This window comes from Erpetoichthys calabaricus, chromosome 6 (genome assembly GCF_900747795.2).
Source record: "Erpetoichthys calabaricus chromosome 6, fErpCal1.3, whole genome shotgun sequence".
NCBI lineage: Eukaryota > Metazoa > Chordata > Cladistia > Polypteriformes > Polypteridae > Erpetoichthys > Erpetoichthys calabaricus.
This window is the reverse complement of record NC_041399.2, coordinates 26271480-26291101: the sequence shown is the minus strand read 5'-3', so window position 1 is coordinate 26291101 and position 19622 is coordinate 26271480. Positions and strand designations below refer to the sequence as shown.

The 19622-nt window shown below is 39.8% G+C and overlaps 1 protein-coding gene across 1 annotated transcript in view; it reads left to right on the top strand.

Annotated features, from left to right (window-relative positions):
- The window catches only part of ctnnd2a (catenin (cadherin-associated protein), delta 2a), a 1670075-nt gene that overhangs the window by 677887 nt on the left and 972566 nt on the right, over positions 1-19622 (top strand). The window lies entirely within an intron of this gene.

The window sequence follows — 19622 nt, the reverse complement described above, 5'->3', positions numbered from 1 at the left end:
CTGAATGCTGACTTCTGGTCTCGTCGTTCTTTAAATAGGTCCTGGGGTGGAAGAGGCTCAACCTCTGGTGCAAAACCCGAAAGTGAGGTCAGAATTCATCTCAGGACTTGTCCTCTGGTCTATAGGTAAAAAAGAAGGCACTAATGTTTGTGACTCCTCAGGCTCTTCAAGTGGAGGTGTCCCCTTACCAGAGCCTTGTAGGTGCGCCTTATGTGCATGTGTGTGACAATATTAACCTTTTTTTTTTCAAAATCTGACATTTCTGGCTCTGATTTATGGGACCCAAGAGCTTATCCTACTACCACTAAGCAGAAGAGAAGCACAAAATGTGAATGGAATGGCGGTCTATTGGAGAACACAGTTACACATACCAATAAGTACATCTTAAGTATGTGGGAGCAAACCATGAAAGACAGGCTGCACAGAATGTAGACACAGACAGAGAATGAGCTGAGAACTGAACCCAGGTCCCTTGAGCTGTGAGGGAGCAGTACTAACCCTTGTGGTTCCACGATATTTAACCCTTTCTTTTTCAAAGTAAGTGAACAACTCTTATATAAGTATGTGTAAGGGCAGCATGGTGGCACACAGATCCTAATATTGCACGTTCCCAGTGTCATGCAGGTTAGGTTAACTGATAATTTCAAATTAGTTGAGATGCAAATATCTCCCATGATTATCTGGGGTCTTGTTCAGATCTGGTTCCTGATGCTAGCCCACTGTGACACTAAACTGGATAAAGCTGGTATGAGAATGATATACAGTCTAACATTTGCATCACGACAAGGATAGGAACTTGGCATTCTTTCACCAAGATGCAGTCTTGGGTTGAGGGGATGGAGACTGTCTTCCTCAAATCGAATAGCGCTCCACATAATGCAGGTTTCAGTGCTTCAGTGACTTACCTATGTCTGTCTATAATGGAGAAACATGTTTTCTGAATTAACAAAGCATGCGTGCATCCCCAAGCAGCAAAGGCCATCACAGACCTATTATTTCTTGGTATTAAAAGGCTGAGGACCACTTGTCCCTCTAATAAGCTGGTCACCATCTTTTAGGGTGTCAGATAACTATTTCACAGCCCAGAGTCTAATTCAGTTTTAGTAATTTACCATATTAATCACTCCCTCAGCTAAGAAAAGCTTTGAACCACTGAATAAAGGAGTTGTTTCCATGTCCAGAATAGGTGAGGTTTTCTTGTTGTGTCAAAGTAGGTCACAGTCTCCATGCCAGATGGTGTCTTTCTGTCAATTATTTTAAGTTTCTGTAAATTATCTCTTGCCAGAACCTAAAAAAACTGGTTTCTTATTTGCCTGTCTGGTAAATTATGGGGTTAGTGGCACCACATAACAGGCATTGTTTATGATTGGAACTATGTCAATGTGTGACCATTTTTTAAATGAAAGGTAATACTGCAGATAAGGAGTTAGTGCTCCAGACAATACCATGTTTAATGTCCAAGACGTTCAAGTTGCCAGCTCTGGTGCTCTTCAGAGCTTCAAGAATATTTCCTCATGGCGAATGTCTGTCTTCTCAAGAAGAAGGTTCCAGAATGAATGCTGATGTTTGAAGTTGCATCTTTTTACATAGCTAGAGGACCAGAAGGACAGGTCTTGTGCCCCGGATTTCCATGTAACACAGTTAGTAACAACTTGTGCCTTTGTTTCACCTAGAATGGAGAAAGAGGAGACCCCAAGTCACATGAAGTCGCTTCTACTCTATACTTAAAAGCCCTGCAACTTCTGGTCCTTTACATAACTGAAACTTGGCATTTATTCTGGACCTTACTCTTATCAGCCCATGAGTTTGTAGCTATAAGACGGCAATGCTAGCTACCTGGCCACCATGCTGCATTATTTAACAAAGTGTCATTGTCAATTTTTTACTGAACTGGAAGCTATTAACAATCTTTGGATTTCTCCTTTTCACCAGAGTCTCGACAGAGCCTGCAGATTTCTTTTGTGGTCTCTTCTAAGTCACACCTCATTCCTGTTTGGCTGATTACAGAGACGTGATTGATCTATGCTTTTCATAGCTTGTTATTCTTCACACTACTCTCAGCCCCTTTGGGCCCTTCACTTGTCCATTTTTATCTCTTCTTGGATAATTTGTTCTCTCACTCTACCAAAACTGCATTTCGGTTACAGATTTTGATATTCATGTGCTGATATGCTTGATATATAAAAAGTGTTTGTGCACAAAACAAATAAACATTGCTTTTGTGAAGTATGAAAAAGAACCGAGTGGGCACAGAGGAGGCACAGAGAACAGTTTTGCTGCTTCACATCTCCAGAGTTCCAGGTTCAAATTTCAACCAGGGCGAAATCTGTGTGACATTTGCAACAAATTTCACTGTCCATGTGGGATTTGAATTTTAAGGTCAATTTTATTGTTACATGTACATAGTACAATGGGGGTCTTGCATGTCTTGTACAGAATAGTGACAATAATATGACAGGTTAGACTATAAACAGCACACACACAATAAATACAAACAGTAAAAAGTCAAAATCATACAAGGCAATCGACAAAGGCAGTTAAATACAGTTGTGAGTGTGATTGTGATGTTAATGAATGGCCACTGAGTAACATTTCTCTGAAATTAGGAGCAAAAAAGTGACTGTGCAGGATACTGTGACTGTTCACCCTTCTTAGGTAGCATTCATCAAAGCCCCAGCTATCCCACCCACATGCTGCTTAATTGCATTAATGCCTATATTTTTGTGTTGAGATTCAGCACCAGATATTGGCACATAGTTTAGCTGATATTGAAACATAATATAGATAAATTTCATGCTGAATCCAATACACTATTAGGTATTGCTTGTGTGACTATGTCCCGAAAGCTTATCCCGTCTGAACAGGGCTAATTAAACAGAAATGACTCCACAATCCCAAACCCCCCATCGTTTTTAAACAACTGACTCATCCTAGTTGAGGTGAAGCACACTTCTAGTGTTTTCCTTTTTTCACTAGAGATCTTTATTTACAGTACATAGCTAAACTAGCTTTGTTACTGTGAAATTTCCTAAGACAATGAGCTTCGTTTATTGTGCCATTGGTTAATTGGATATATCAAGTACTGTATAACTAGTTGAGTAGTTTTCTGTATACAGTATTTGATATTTTATTTTTTTTTACCAGGGGCTCATATTATTAGTTCAAATGACCTCTTTATTCTTGATTATACTAGCTATAATTGCCCATGAGTAAATCATTCCTGCCATAAATCAATTTGTGCTTTTCTTACTCACCAACCTTGGCTTTTGCCGATTGTCACTGCAAAATACAATTTTACAGAAAACAGTATTCTTTTAATTAAAACTGATAATTACTAGGAATAATGGGAATTTTGGATATGAATATAATTTCCCCAAATAGCACTTCTTGCAAAAATGGTAGATTCACTCAGATTTGAATGTACTCTTTGATCTGTTATCTTGAACTGTTACAAAGTTTAACTTATAATAACATATGACATTGATATTTACAAGCTACACATTTACATGGGGCATGCAGTTAATTGAACATTACATGCAATACACAGAAAAGAACACATGAAAAGAAATAGTATGGTGAACTATGTACTTTATTGAGTTGAGTAAGGCATGCTGCTGGCTTGTGTTGTACTCAGGGCTTGACGTGGGCCAGTACGCTGTACCAGCAGTTCACTGTTTCTGCTTTGTGAACTGGAGAGCAGAGGCACCTTGCAGTCTGACATCCAAGGGGACATCGCAGTCCTCTACAATATTGCAAGTATTTCACCTCCATCACCTACCCTGTTGTTCAAAGTGTATGTACATATGTATATAATCATCATCAACAATCCAAGGGAGACACCCATAACCCCCCACCCATTCCTACAGAACTTGGATGTAATTTATACAGCATTATGAGGAGTAAGAAGATGCAGATAGAATAAGAAATCCTGCACGTACCCGAGACAACTTGATAAGCACGTCTTCTTTGAGGCTTTGTCAATCTTTTGTTATTCCACTTTGGCCTTATTTTACATTATTAAGAACAGACCACTAATTACAGCATTATTATTAACAAATATAGACAATAATTAAAAAAAAAAACGCAGATGGTCTAATTTTATTTTTTCTGTATCATCAACAAATTTCAATCAAATCAGTCAAAGCATTTTAGAGATTTTGGGATATTTATTTTTTTTAGTAGAGGGTTATACAATGTTTGTGCGCGATGTTTTTGGGGAATGTCAATGAATGTCAATGAAAATAACACCCCTCCACTGAAAAAAAATCAATGTTTCCATTTTTCATTACTATCCATCCATCCATCCATCCATTTTCCAACCCGCTGAATCCAAACAGGGTCACGGGGGTCTGCTGGAGCCAATCCCAGCCAACACAGGGCACAAGGCAGGGAACCAATCCCGGGCAGTGTGCCAACCCACCGCAGGACACACACAAACACACCCACACACCAAGCACACACTAGGGCCAATTTAGAATCGCCAATCCACCTAACCTGCATGTCTTTGGATTGTGGGAGGAAACCGGAGCGCCCGGAGGAAACTCATTACTATCCATTTAATTAATTAATTAATTAATTAATTAATTAATTAATTTTCCATTTACCCCTAAATACTGATAGTTCAATGTGTTCAAAATGTCCATTCTTCGTGGATACCTACTGCCCTAGATGTACAATTCTCCCAAATTTCAGCTTTTTAACTAAATGGGAAACAGCCTTTTTGTTGATAAGTGAGTGAGTGAATCAGTCATTTTTACATTTCATATATATATATATATATTATATGTCATGAATGATAAAAAGACACAGAAGTACTACTAAGGGTTGGGGGAATTCCCCGTATAATATCGGGCTTCATTTTCTCTTCGTTAGAGTTGAAATCGGGTCGAAAATGGCACAGAAACACATTTGACAGAGGCATTGAAATTTCTGAGGTGTTTTATATAAGTAGAGATGAAGTAGGACAAACAATAAAAGGAACTCGGTTGGCAAGAAATGATGAGAAGGAAATGACGTCTTCTTTGGTGGACAGCCAACGTCATCAGATAAAGCCGGAAGTCAAGTCATTTTCGTGGGACCGGAACTGACGAGCTCGTTACGGGACAGGGGTGATGTCTTATTACTGTATATTGGAAGCTGGAAGATCGTGTGGAATCGAGGTATTTTATGGTTGTTGTTCTTCTGTTTTTAAGTTGATGAGAAGAAATAAGCTTTAGTACTCTGTCCTGTTCCCCTATTGTTCGTACTTTACCGCTTGTTTGGGCCCTTTAGCTGCCCTCTAAGTGCACGTCTGTGACAATACACTGTATATAGATGATAGGTAGAATTCACACATGAAAACACTTCCAGAGAGGAACCAAACCCTTTTCTTCATGTGTGAATGGCACAAATTGTGCTGGAAGTTAGACACGGTTTATTTGTTTCACTGCAAATTCAATTTCACCCAAATCGTTTTACTTGTCACTATAGGCTGTATAACTGACTGCCGAAAGCATGTAATGATGTGTATTTGTACTTACCACCTGCATATTTATTCACTGATAAAGTAATAGCAGTGATTTTAGAGTTTTTGTTTTATTTCTGTTCTGCAAACCCCACTTGGTGATGCTGTCCATCAAGAAAAGCCCTGCTTTAAATTGTGACTGATTTCTTGAGATTATTGTACTGTAGATCGAATAAATTCACTGTGGGCTATTCAGTGGCAATGTTTCTATAGATTTTAACAAAGAATACTGTTATGGAATGGCTTCTTATTTGCACTTTTCTGAACACATTTTGTCCAGTCCAGGTTTCTATTCCAGCAGTACTAAGCACAAGACAAGAGCCAACAGAGGATAAGGACACCAGATCATTGTAAGACACTCTCAATCATTCTGAGCCATTTGAATTGTACGGATTGACTATAGGCATGGAATTTGGATCTGTAAATAGGAGATAATGCACACAGATACAGAGAAAATATGAAAACTCAACATAGACAGTGAGCAGGCTGGCATTTTAAGTCAGGTCCCTGTAGCTATGAAACTGCGACGCTAATCGACGTGCCACGGCGTAACCCACAATACAGCATGCTGAGCCCTTAACTGAGTGAAAAATCTAAAAACGAGTATCTTTTATCTGCCATCCATCTCTTGAGGGCATTTTGTCTGATTTAGGAACTTCTGCAATGTCACAAAATCGGCTAGAGTACCTCACATGAGTGATATCAAGCACAAGCGATCCTTCATTTCACTCCACTGCACTTGCAGTTTGAACGGTAAAAAAAAAAAAAAAAAAAGCAGCACAAATGCCCTTGGAAGTGTAACAGTTTGAAGTAAATCTTTAAGAAATTAAGCAGAATTGGAAGAAAGAGGACAAGAAGAAACACAGCTTTCACTTACCCACTGGCAAGTTAAAATGAAATTGCTGTTGTCCGGCCTTGTCTGATTATATATATTTTGGTAAATTGGCTATTATATAGAAAGAACGCTTGAGTGAAGCAGGGTGTGCGGAAAAGCTTTACTTTAGAACTCACTTAATTAGGCTATTAATCACAGAATAAAGATAAACTACTTTCTCTCGAGGTGTGCAGAATTCTTATAGATTTTCGACAACAGGTACAAAGTAATGAGACCCTGTAAAGGCACATTTTATTAATTGTTCAATTATTTGTTCCAGTAAAAAAATTAAAAGGCAGATGAAATTGACTGTTTGTATGCAATGTTTTCGGGGAATAGGTGGGGGGGCCAATGTCAATGAAAATAACACCCCTCCACCGAAACAAATTCAATATTTCCATTTCTCATTACTACCCATTTTATTTATTTTCCATTTACTTCCATGGAAGTGAGTAGCCTGCATTCATCTGATAATATAATACATGGCATCATAAAGAGGAGACAAACAAATTGTAGGAGTCGTCTTCAGGCCTGCCCTGCCTCAACATCGTAATGAAAACTGATAAATGATGAGCAGTCTTCATTGGTGTATTTTAATGCTAATGGTTAAATCAGTCATTTTAAGTGGCAAAGTTATTGGAGCTAAAAACCAAAAGATTTCTGGTTAAATTGCCTCTTTAGTCTCATTGAGTGACCCCAAGTAAGTCACTTAACCCCTCCGTACTCCATTTGTAAAGATGCATCCAAACAACTGTACAATGTATTCAGATGTTGTAGGTCACAATGAGTAAAGGCGTCAGCCGAGTTTTTATTAGATAGATAGATAGATAGATAGATAGATAGATAGATAGATAGATAGATAGATAGATAGATAGATAGATAGATAGATAGATAGATAGATAGATAGATAGATAGATAGATAGATAGATAGATAGATAGATAGATAGATAGATAGATACTTTATTAATCCCAGGGGGAAATTCACATACTCCAGCAGCAAAAAATATTAAATTAAAGAGTAATAAAAAAATGCAGGTATAAAAACAGACAATAACTTGAATAATGTTCAACGTTTACCCCCTCTGGTGGAATTGAAGAGTCGCATAGTTTGGGGGAGGAATGATCTTCTCAGTCTGTCAGTGGAGCAGGACAGTGACAGCAGTCTGTCGCTGAAACTGCTCTTCTGTCTGGAGATGACACTGTATAATGGATGTAGTGGATTCTCCATAATTTATAGGAGCCTGCTGAGTGCCCGTTGCTCTGCTACGGATGTCAAACCGTCCAGCTCTATGCCAACAATAGAGCCTGCCTTCCTCACCAGTTTGTCCAGGCGTGAGGCATCCTTCTTCTTAATGCTGCCTCCCCAGCACACCACTGTGTAGAAGAGGGCACTCGCCACAACCATCTGATAGAACATCTGCAGCATCTTACTGCAGATGTTGAAGGATGCCAGTCTTCTAAGGAAGTACAGGCGGCTCTGTCCTTTCTTGCACAAAGAATCAGTATTGGCAGTCCAGTCCAATTTATCGTCCAGCTGCACTCCCAGGTATTTATAGGTCTGCACCCTCTGCACACAGTCACCTCTGATGATCACGGGGTCCATGAGGGGCCTGGGTCTCCTAAAATCCACCACCAGTTCCTTGGGTTTTGCTGGTGTTCAGTTGTAGGTGGTTTAAGTCGCACCATTTAACAAAGCCCTTGATGAGGTTTCTATACTCCTCCTCCTGCCCACTCCTGATGCAGCCCACGATAGCAGTGTCGTCAGCAAACTTTTGCATGTGGCAGGACTCCGAGTTATATTGGAAGTCTGATGTATATAGGCTGAACAGACCGGAGAAAGTACAGTCCCCTGCGGCGCTCCTGTGTTGCTGACCACAATGTCAGATCTGCAATTCCCGAGACGCACATACTGAGGTCTGTTTGTAAGATAGTCCACGATCCATGCCACCAGGTATGAATCTACTCCCATCTCTGTCATCTTGTCCCTAAGGAGCAGAGGTTGGATGCTGTTGAAGGCGCTAGAGAAGTCTAGAAACATAATTCTTACAGCGCCATTGCCTCTGTCCAAGTGGGAGAGGGATCGATGTAGCATATAGATGATGGCATCTTCCGCTCCCACCTTCTCCTGGTATGCGAACTGCAGAGGGTCGAGGCCGTGTTGGACCTGTGGCCTCAGGTGGTGAAGCAGCAGCCGCTCCATGGTCTTCAACACATGTGATGTTAGAGCGACAGGCCGGAAGTCATTCAGCTCACCAGGACGTGATACCTTTGGGACTGGGGTGATGCAAGATGTTTTCCAAAGCCTCGGGACTTTCCCCTGTTCCAGGCTCAGGTTGAAGATGCGCTGTAGAGGACCCCCCAGCTCTGATGCACAGACCTTCAGCAGTCGTGGCGATACTCCATCTGGACCTGCTGCTTTGCTGGCACGAAGTTTCCTCAGCTCTCTGCTCACTTGAGCTGCTGTAATTGTGGGTGGGGATGTCTCTCCTATGTTGGTATCAGCAGAAGGATGTGTACAGAGTGCAGTACTCCGAGGTGAGAGTGGGTTAGGGTGGTCAAACCTGTTAAAGAAGATGTTCATTTGGTTTGCTCCCTTCACGTCTCTCTCGATGGTGGTACCCCGCTTTGAGCTGCAGCCAGTGATGATCTTCATCCCATCCCACACTTCTTTCATGCTGTTGTTCTGCAACTTCTGCTCCAGCTTTCTCCTGTACTGCTCTTTCGCCGCCCTGAGCTGGACTCGGAGTTCCTTCTGCACGCGCTTGAGCTCATGCTGATCACCTTCTTTAAAGGCCCTTTTCTTTTGGTTCAAAAGGCCCTTGATGTCACTTGTAATTCATGGCTTGTTGTTAGCATAGCAGCGTACAGTTCTTACTGGAACTACAATGTCCATACAGAAGTTGATGTAGTCAGTAGTGCAGTCAACAACCTCCTCAATGTTCTCACTATGTGATCCCTGCAGGATATCCCAGTCTGTAGTTCCAAAACATTGTCTCAGAGCATTCTCAGCCTCCGGGGTCCACTTCCTGAATGATCGTGTGGTTGTAGGTAGGACTCTCACTTTTGGTTTGTAGTGAGGCTGAAGCAGAACCAGGTTATGATCTCCTTTCCCAAGCGCAGGCAGCGGGGTGGCACTGTATGCGTCTTTAACGTTTGCATACAGTAAATCAATAATCTTATTTCCCTGGGTGTTGCAGTCCACATACTGGGAGAATGCAGGTAATGTTTTGTCCAGCGTCACATGGTTAAAGTCTCCAGCGATTAGCACAAGTGCCTCGGGGTGCTGCGTTGATAAGTTGTGTAATGGCATACAGCTTTTGAATATTAATAATCATATGAAGTATAACAAGCTGGCTCATCCTCTTTTTTTAGGTTCATTCAAGGGGAAAAGTGCCTGCTGCAATGTCTGTTTGTCTGACTGTCTGTCCTCGTGAAACTATTAGGCTTCTCAGCAGCCATACCACTAGCACTTCAGAACAAGCCATCCACCTTATTGGGCCCGGCCAGTGCTTAGATGAGACACCATCTAGGAAAAGGTTGAGTTGCTGTTGGAAGAGGTTATGGTGAGGGCAGCAAGGGGCATTTACCCTGTGGTCTGAATGTGGATCTCAATTCATCAATACAGTGACGGGGACACTGTGCTCTAAATGTGGTGCCGTCCTTCAGATGAAACATAAAGCCAAGGTCCTGACTCTATGTGGTCATTAAATGTCCTTGGGCTTCTTTCAAAAAAAGCAGGGCCGTCTTAAGAACATTATAAGCCCCCAATCAAAGCAGTGCACTGGAGCCCCTACCTACACAACCACTCAGCGAGTCACAACATACATAGATTAGCATGGGGCCCCTATGCTCGTTGGGCCTCCGGGCAACTACCCAGCATGCCCATGCTTTAAGACGGCCCTGAAAAAGAGTAGGGTTTATCCCGATGTCCTGGCTAAATTGCCCATCTTGGCCTCATTCATTCTGGCACCTCTCATAATCACCTTTTTTAATTGGTTATCTCTCTCACCGTTCACCAACTATCATCTAATGAGTGGTGAGCATTCTGGTACAATGATGGCCGTCGTTGCATCATCCACGTGGGTGCTGCACATTGGCGGTGGTTGAAATGATCCCCCCTTGTCTATGTAAAGTGCTTTGAGTAGTGAGAGAAGCACTCTATAAATGCCTTCACTCCATCCTGGGCTATCTGGCACAAACCTCACTCACAGCCTCTCACTTCTCCTGCTGTTTGCAATCAAAGTGGGTAGGTGACATGATGTTTATGTCTGTAAAAGCAAAAAATTAAATCAACTTATGCAGAAATGTATAAAAGATAGCACTTTATGCTAGAGTGACTAAACATGTCCTCAGTACAGTATTTCTATTACACTAATGGTAACCTCATGGCTGCATTATCTAAAGATTATAATAATTCAGTATTTCTCTGACACTGTAAATTAATGGCAAAACATCACAGTAATCCATTATCCATCATGTTTGGATTCACCCAACAATTTTAGATTGAGACTTCAGCACGTGTTTTAAATCTCTATGGGGCATAGTAGTCTGCTGTGAAAGCAATTTCAGCCATGTATTATTGTGAAATGGTATTAAAAACATATTTCATGTACACTACTAGCACATGCAATTAAATTCAGTTATTACTGATTATTACTCACTGTTACAAAAATATATAGTAAACAAAATTGTCACAGCAAACTCTTTGATAAAGCGACTAGAAACCAGCTAACCAATTCTTCAAATGCTCCTGAAAGTTAGTGCACACCTACATTTTTTTTAATGATTATGAATGTGGTTTTAATTGCTGTATTAAAGTGCTGAAGTTTGGGACCATGTGACATTCCTGTCCTAATCATCAGTCACTTTGTTGCATTCATTTTTTAGCTATGCCGGTATTCCGTAAAATGTGCACATTAATCCGCAGGTGACTGATTACAGGAATCACCGGGTAGAGGGGTCCTTTCATCGGATTGGCTGGCCCAGCGCTGTCTCTGCTGTGGAATGGTCAATAGGGGGAGGCAGCTTGATGGTTGAAGTCTCCAGGACTCTAAACAAATCTAAATCATATTATATGATATCATTTACTGTTAAATTCTGCTCCGTACTTGTAATATTTTTATTTTTTCTATTCTATTGTATTGAGGATTACTTGTACTCTGTTCAGTGTATTGTATTTTATTGACCCCCTTCTTTTTGACACCCACTGCATGCCCAACCTACCTGGAAAGGGGTCTCTCCTTGAACTGCCTTTTCCAAGGTTTCTCCCATTTTTTCCCTACAAGGGTTTTTTTGGGAGTTTTTCCTTGTCTTCTTAGAGAGTTAAGGCTGGGGGGCTGTCAAGAGGCAGGGCCTGTTAAAGCCCATTGCGGCACTTCTTGTGTGATTTTGGGCTATAGAAAAATAAATTGTATTGTATTGTATTGTACTATAAATCTGCATTCCCTGAGATTAAGAATATTACTTTTGGCTCTGCCACACATCCAATTACTGCCACCATTTTGCAGATCTGCAGCAGATCAAATGCTCACTACAGGAAATCAAGAGTGTTTTTAGTAAGATAGTACAGGTATGTTTAAACTGGGATGCAATTCTGCAACTGTAAAACATGAAGACAAATTTGATCCCCATTGTAGGTTTTTGGGTCACTGACTTTTAAATAATAAAAAAAAGCATTATGTGTTTAACAGTTCATTCATGACTTCATCAGACATTTGAAGTGTTTTTTCTTTAAAAGTTACCCATTTTTTCTGTGAAAGAAGTAAAGCTTGCATTTGTAATTTTCTATAGGTCTTTGCCTTCCTTTCTTACGTAATGAGCCACGCGAAGATAAGTAAATACGTTTTCTCTTCAAAGTGAGGTTGCAAAGAGAGTTATACAAGTAAATGTGAGGACATGCATATCTGTCGGTAAAACTCTCCTTTTATTGTTTCATCTTTCATGCTGTAATGCTATTAATGACAGAAATCTTTGGTCAAACAGTTTTTTAGACATTTACTCTAAATCAGAAGTCCGAATGCGTATCTGCATGGTGCTGATAAAAGGAGAAACTCTCGCTGCTCTTTTTAAACCACCTGGCAAGATGGCACTTCTAAAGTTTGAAGTACCCCAAAGGACAGAATGTTATGAGATTAATGCTGCCCTGCCGTATTTTCATCTAAACACACATTACTTTTTAATGAGATTAACAAAGCTTTGGTACATCTCTGACCTAATTGCAATATGCTGTCAGATATGCTGGGATACTCAGTACTTCTAGCTAAGGTGCCGTGCATTGACATGGTTTTTAAAAAGCATTCTGTGATGAGGAATTAAATTATGGAAAGTATTATATAATGAGAAATAAATTGTACTAGAGATTTATGCTGCAAGTTTTGTATATTTATTGAGAAAGAAGGTGAATTGGCACTGCACCCACATAGCCATTTAATTCTTACTACTTTAAACTGTTTCCTCATTACAATTTATGTAAACGTGTTCCAATCAAAATTTCCCAGCAAATTTGTAAATGCAAAATATTGTTACACATTTGCCTGTTTCATAGGGTGCTCTCCATGTTACCCTATTCCCTTACATTCCCCTGTTAACAGAATCTATTTTATGTGTGTGTATGTGTGTGTGTGTATATATATATATATATATATATATATATATATATATATATATATATATATATATATATATATTTATATATATATATATTTATATATATATATATATATATATATATATTTATATATATATATATATATATATATATATATATATATATATATATATATATATTGTGATAGATAGGGGTCGCTGTTGCCCCGTTGAACCCACCAGACAGATGTCCTTGACACACTTGTAAAAGCACAGAAGAATAATCTTTAATATTTCTCCAATAATAATAATTCTCAATAAATAATCACAAATACCAATAACAACAACAATCCAATCCTCCAACTCCCAGCAGCTCCGTCTCACTCCCACCCAACTCCAGCTCGATCTGTTGGGTTTTCCCAGAGTTCTTTTTAAAGTCTCTGACCAGGAAGTATTTCTTCTCCGGGTCACCAACCAATCTTCTTTTATTAATTGCTCCGGAAGTACTGCGGGGTTCTGTCCTCGTGACCCTGAAGCACTTCTGGGTTGACGTCCTTGTAATATCCCCCTGGTTCTTGGTGAGCTCCCCCTAGCGGCACCCAACAGGGCTGAGGATACGGACTCTATGTCCCATGCTGCCCTGCGGGCATCTGAGGAGCCATTTCTATCCAGGGGAGCTGCCATCTAGTGTTCTGGGGGATGTAGTGTCCTGCCAAATCTGCTTCTGTCAGTTGAGGGATGTCCTGGCCGGGCTGGAATGCCAGCCGTCCCTCACAATATACAGTATATAGAAAATGAAGGGATGGGTGGCTGGAGGAATACCCACTTGATCACAATTCAGTGTTGCAAGGAGTCAGAGCTTAACCCAGCTGCATTCAGCACAAGGCAGGCATGAACTCCGGATGTGACATCAGTGACACTCTTACACTGACCAGTGTTCAGTGACCTGTTAATGTAATCTTGAAATCTATAAGCTTTGGAAAAAAGCAAACTCAAAACATACGTTTGGAAGAGTGGGACAGAAGTGCCCACTGCTTTGTCATATTGCTATTTCTACATACTACATATACTGTATGTGTGAAGAGTTTTGCTCTAAAGTGCTATATATCCATGTTTTTTTTTTGTGTCCAAATACAGCGGACAAAACTGACAATACAGTTTTACATGTTTGTTACATCTAATCTCATTTTCAAAACTAAATCTAAAAATGTCTGTTTTTTAGATAAAGGTTTTTTATGTTTTTACTTTCTCATATAAGAAGTATAGGGAAAGTATTGCAATTTCAAAAACAGCACGCCACCATCTTAAATAGTCACACGCCAATAATGTCATCCATAGCAACTAATCAAATGTTTGACAACATATATTGTAAAAACATAATTTCTGCCATCACACTGTTCCGATTTGTACTATTATTTTTAATTTGTTTTTCTCCACGCTACCTTCTGTTTTTTTTATTAACTTTCTTGTATACGAAGTATAGGGAAAGTATTGTAATCATCCAAAAATTTGACCTTGAGATTTTGATGAATCTTGACGTTTTAGACCTCCCAGAGTCTGATTTACTTTCTTGTAGGGAAAGTAATGTAATCATCCAAAAATTCGATTTCAAGATTTTGATGAATCTCGACGTTTTAGACATCCCTGAGTCCGAAAATACCAAACAGTTCAGCCCAGACTTCCCTGTCCCCAGTTACAGATTTTAGCTCTTCCTGGGGAACCTCCCAGGTGTTTGCAACCCAGCCGTGTCTTCCAGAGTGTCCTGGGACTGCTACAGGGTTTCTGCTAGTGGGCCGTGTCCAGAGCAGAGCAGCTCTGGGGGAGTTATCTGGGGAGCACTTTTACAACTTTACATTTCCAAACCACCTCAACTGTGTTATAAATTGTGCCCTTTTTATTTTCTCGTATACAAAGTATAGGGAAAGTATTGGAATCGTTCAAAGATTTGATGTCGAGATTTTGATGAATGTTAATGTTTTAGACATCCCTGACTTTCTCTTATACAAAGTATAGGGAAAGTATTGGAATCCTACAAAAATTTCATTTCGAAATTTTGAAGAATCTCGACATTTTAGACCCCCCCACCCCGAGTCCGAAATTACCATTTTTGGAATTACGTCTGTGTGTCTGTCTCTTTGTGTGTGTGTGTGTAAACACGATAACTTGAGTACACTTTAACTTAGGTCAACCAAATTTTGCATACAAGTGTCAGGTGCAAAACGTAGATTTCTATCAAATTTTGAGCTATTTCCGGTATCTGGAAGTGGTACTTTTTTATTCATGACGCTGCAGAGTCCAATTTATTTAACTTTTCTTTTATAATAATTGTTCAATATATTATTAATTTGATTTGATTTGTTGTTCATGGTTCTTTAATGCACGTAGTATAAAAATGTAATCATTGTCTTGCGGCTTACTTCTCAAATATCCCTCCCCATATCTGAGTATATGAGCAAGTCTAGGGGAGACCACTCACAATTTTTTTATATCAAAAAGCAACATATCCATTTTTTTGTGTGCATTCTACAAGGCTGCTCCCTCGGCCCACTGCTATAAAGTCTATTCACCTATAACTGTGTAGCAAAGAATGAGGGCAACAGCATCATCAAGTCTGCGGATGACACCATGGGGAGAACAAGCCAACTAAACTTAGGAAGCACCAGGGATGCAAACCATGGTCTCTTAAATGCATGTGTCTACACTTACTGGATGTATATATTCACACATTTAAACATACATATCCAAATATTTGTATATATTTATATATACATACATGTGTATCACATAATGATGGCTAACAGCCTGGCAGGAGCAGAGACATCAGTAGGTTTCACAGAAAGCCACAAGAGAAAAAGAAGGACAAGGCCATATGCTGTCCTGGTGTCACAACTTCCTTTATATATGTGTGTGTAATCTCATAATACCCTAAAAAGCATTAAATGGTTTTTATATTTTCTTCCATATAAATTGGAGACAGTCTGAAAGAGGGAGGAGTAACGGGTCACTGTGTTTCAAATATGCTGCTGTCACAGCTACCGTATATGGGCTTATTCTCTAGATTATTATATTGCATGAACTCATTCGTTTCCCCCTGAGCTAACAAGTTAATTGAATTGGGCATTCAGCTGTTTGTGCTTTCAGTTCCTATGATCTGGCAAAATACATGTGAAATGGCTTTTTATAATACGGTCCATTTCATGGGACTTGCTAATTTCCATTATAAAGCAATGCATCTAAGTGGGATGGGCACTGCACAATTGAAAAAACTTGAAAGAAAACACATCTTTCAGTTTTGTCCAACACCTCTGAAAAAAACACACACTGCCTTGTGCAGATGCCAAGATGAAAAGGGCCAGGATATATTTACGGTTGTGCTTTTTTACAGGGAGTCTTTATAATTGATTTCTGAGAGAATTCATCCAGTCTCCCAGCCTATACTCAGTGAAACCTCTTATTAAATTTACCAGTGAAAGGACACAAATGTGTGCACAATGGCAGCTTGCCATAACCAGATCTGAAGGGTAACGTTTGCTTTAATCAGATACGCTTGCCAAAATGTCTTAAAGGTTAGATTGCGTAATGTGAGGTTTATTAACTGCTATGACCATTTGCATATTAATGGCTTATTTCTAATTTCTAATGACTAAGGAGCATTACTTTAATTCTGGTTTAGGAAAGAGTAAGTGATGATTACAGCATTTAAATGTATTAGTGTAATAAATGCTATTAATCCAAATTATGTCGCCTTTTTTTATATTATTAATTGAGTTGCCAAATTTGAAAAAGGAAATGAATGTGCCAGACACTGAGAATTCATGAGTTTAGGCAGTGGAATGTATTTTTGACTCACTATTCATAGCTCTCAAATAAATAAAAGAAAATTAATTCACTTTAAAGATTCAAAGCTCAGTTGGCTACTATTTCATTAGTGATGTGTGTCATGTAAGATGCGTGCCTCAAAGCTTTTGGCTTTTTTGACACTGATCAGCAGAGAATGACTCTTTAATGTCAAAGTAACAGTAAATCTCTACAAAGTGGTGTGGATTAATTATAAATATAAAAACACAAAATAACTGATTGTATAAATAATCACTCCCATTAATGTGACACTCCTAAATCATTACTGAATTAGTTCAGTAGAGACCACCTGTCTGAGCTTTCAATTGACTGTCGTAAATTGTAAATAAATGCACCTTATCTGGAAGGGCCAACTTGTGCTGGGCTCGTATGATGGCCTAACCTACACAATGAAAACAAAAGGACACTCCAAGCAGCTCCCTGAAAAGAGGACTTAAAAAGCGCAAGTCAGGAGATGGAGACAAGAAAATATCCAAGTCACAAAACATTCAGTTAAATCAGTCATGAAAAAAATGGAAAGAGTGCAGCATTGCTGAAAATCTGCCTAGAGCAGGCCATGCGCAAAAAACAGAGAGATTGTGCAAGAAGAAGACAAGTGTGGGAGGCCACCAAAGACCTCTGAAAACTCTGAAGAAGTGTTCAAGCTAGAGCAGAGTACATGGGAGAGACACCTATATGAGAGAGAGTGGCAAAGAGACAACAGGGCATGCAGAAGAACCTGCAGTCTGCTGGAAGAAGGTTCTATAACACTGAGGAGGTCATCAGGCATACTGCCATTTTTGAAAACTGCACATTACCAAAAACACACATGAAGCATGGTGGTGCCAGCATCATGTTTTGGAGACGTTTCTCTGCAGTAGGCTCTGGAAGAATTGTGAGGGTAAAATAAATTCAACAAAATCCTGGAGGAAAATCTCAGGACATCTGCAAAAAAAACACTTGCCTTAGGAGAAGAAGATTTGTTTTCCAGTGAGACAACAACCCCAAACATAAAGCCAAAGCTATACAAGAATAGTCTAAAACTGTCTTGGTGTGTCCCAGTCAGAGTCCAGATCTCATTCCCATAAAGGCTGTTCACTTAGGATCATCAAGCAAACTGGAAGAGGTTGAGCAGTTTAGCAAATAAGAATGGGGACAAACATCACAGTGCAGATGTGCAAGGCTGTCAGTGGGACCGGAGGACACCGACTCAAGGCTGTCATGGCTGCCAGAGGTGCATACCCTAAATAGTGACTTGAAGGGGACAAGTGCATATGTGATCAATTATTGTGTTTTGTATTTGTAATTAATTTAGATCAGTTTACATAAATCTGTTTTTACATTGACATTAAAGAGTCCTTTTCGGTTGATCTGTATCAAAAATGTCAAATTCAATCCAAGGTGATTCAGTGATGAATACCAAACCATAAAATCTAAAAACTGAATACATTTTATTGGCACTGCATGCGTCTGTCTCTTTTTAGATATGTACAGAATAGTATTCTGTGTAACATTTTTGAGTGGGTGAGCATTTGCAAATCTGTGCTATGATATTTTTCAACCTACTGGCTTAATGATTAATGAAGTGTATACTCTATTATTGCATACCCTCAGCCTTTTCTATCTCAGAATGTCTGCAGCTGAACAAACTTAGCCTCCAGCTTCAATTGAATAAATGTCTGGGCATCAGAATGGGTAACGTGCAGCTCTTCTCTTCTGTGGCATTTAGGGAGGATAATTGCCAATGCTGAAAAAGAAAAGAAAAAAAAAACACTTGCAGCAGATTTTTTTCCTTGAATTTTAGTAATCTTCTTTCTCATATAGTGTCTTTTATGTTACACCATTTTAAGCACTTCTATGCTCATTCAATTAAATAAAAAATTGTGAAGATGACTAAATGTCGTGCTGTGTTTAAGAACAATAAAACATTAGATCAATCTAGATGAGAACAGGCCATTCAGCCCAACAAAGCTCGCCAGTCCTATCCACTTAATCCTTCTAAAATGACATCGAGTCAAGTTTTGAAAGTCCCTAAAGTCCTGCTGTCTACCACACTATACCTGGTAGCTTAGTCCAAGTGTCTATGGTTCTCTGGTGTAGCAGTAGAGGTATCGATCCACCTCTTGAACCCTCAGGTACCACTCCAAACACCAGGTAAAAGTACAAGACTTCTTTATTTTGCAATAGTACAAGTGCACCAAGCACCCTCTACTCCACACTACTCATATAACTACTAATCACTACAATAATCACAAATCCTCCGCTCCCAGACACTTAGCCACCCTACCTCCCAGCTCAGCTCAATATCTGGGCTTTCCCAGAGTCCTTTATACTCCCTGACCCGGAGGTGTTCCTGCCCAACAGTCCACAAGTCCTTATTCCTTCCGGGTCAGGGTAAACAGTCCTTATCTTCACCCCGGAAGCACGTCGTTTCTTCCTGTCACGGGATTATGACGCACTTCCGGGTTATAGGGCATATATGAGTCCACGGGTCTCCCAACAGCGACTCCCAGTGGTCCCCAAGGTATCCAGCAGGGCTGTGTATAAAAACTACATAGTCCATGAGGCCCTGCTGGAATTCGGGGCACGTCCATGCTGTCGGGAGAGCTCCTCCTGGCGGCCTGGGGGTGAGGGCCGGAGTATGAGGCCGGCCATCCTTCACACTGGGTAAAGAAAAACTTTGTAATGTTTGTGAGAAATTTACCCTTAACAAGTTTCCATTCCCGTGTTCTTGATGAACTCATTTTAAAATAACAGTCTCTATCCACTAGACTAATTCCCTTCATAATTCTAGACTCTTCAGTCATGTCGCCTCTTAATCTT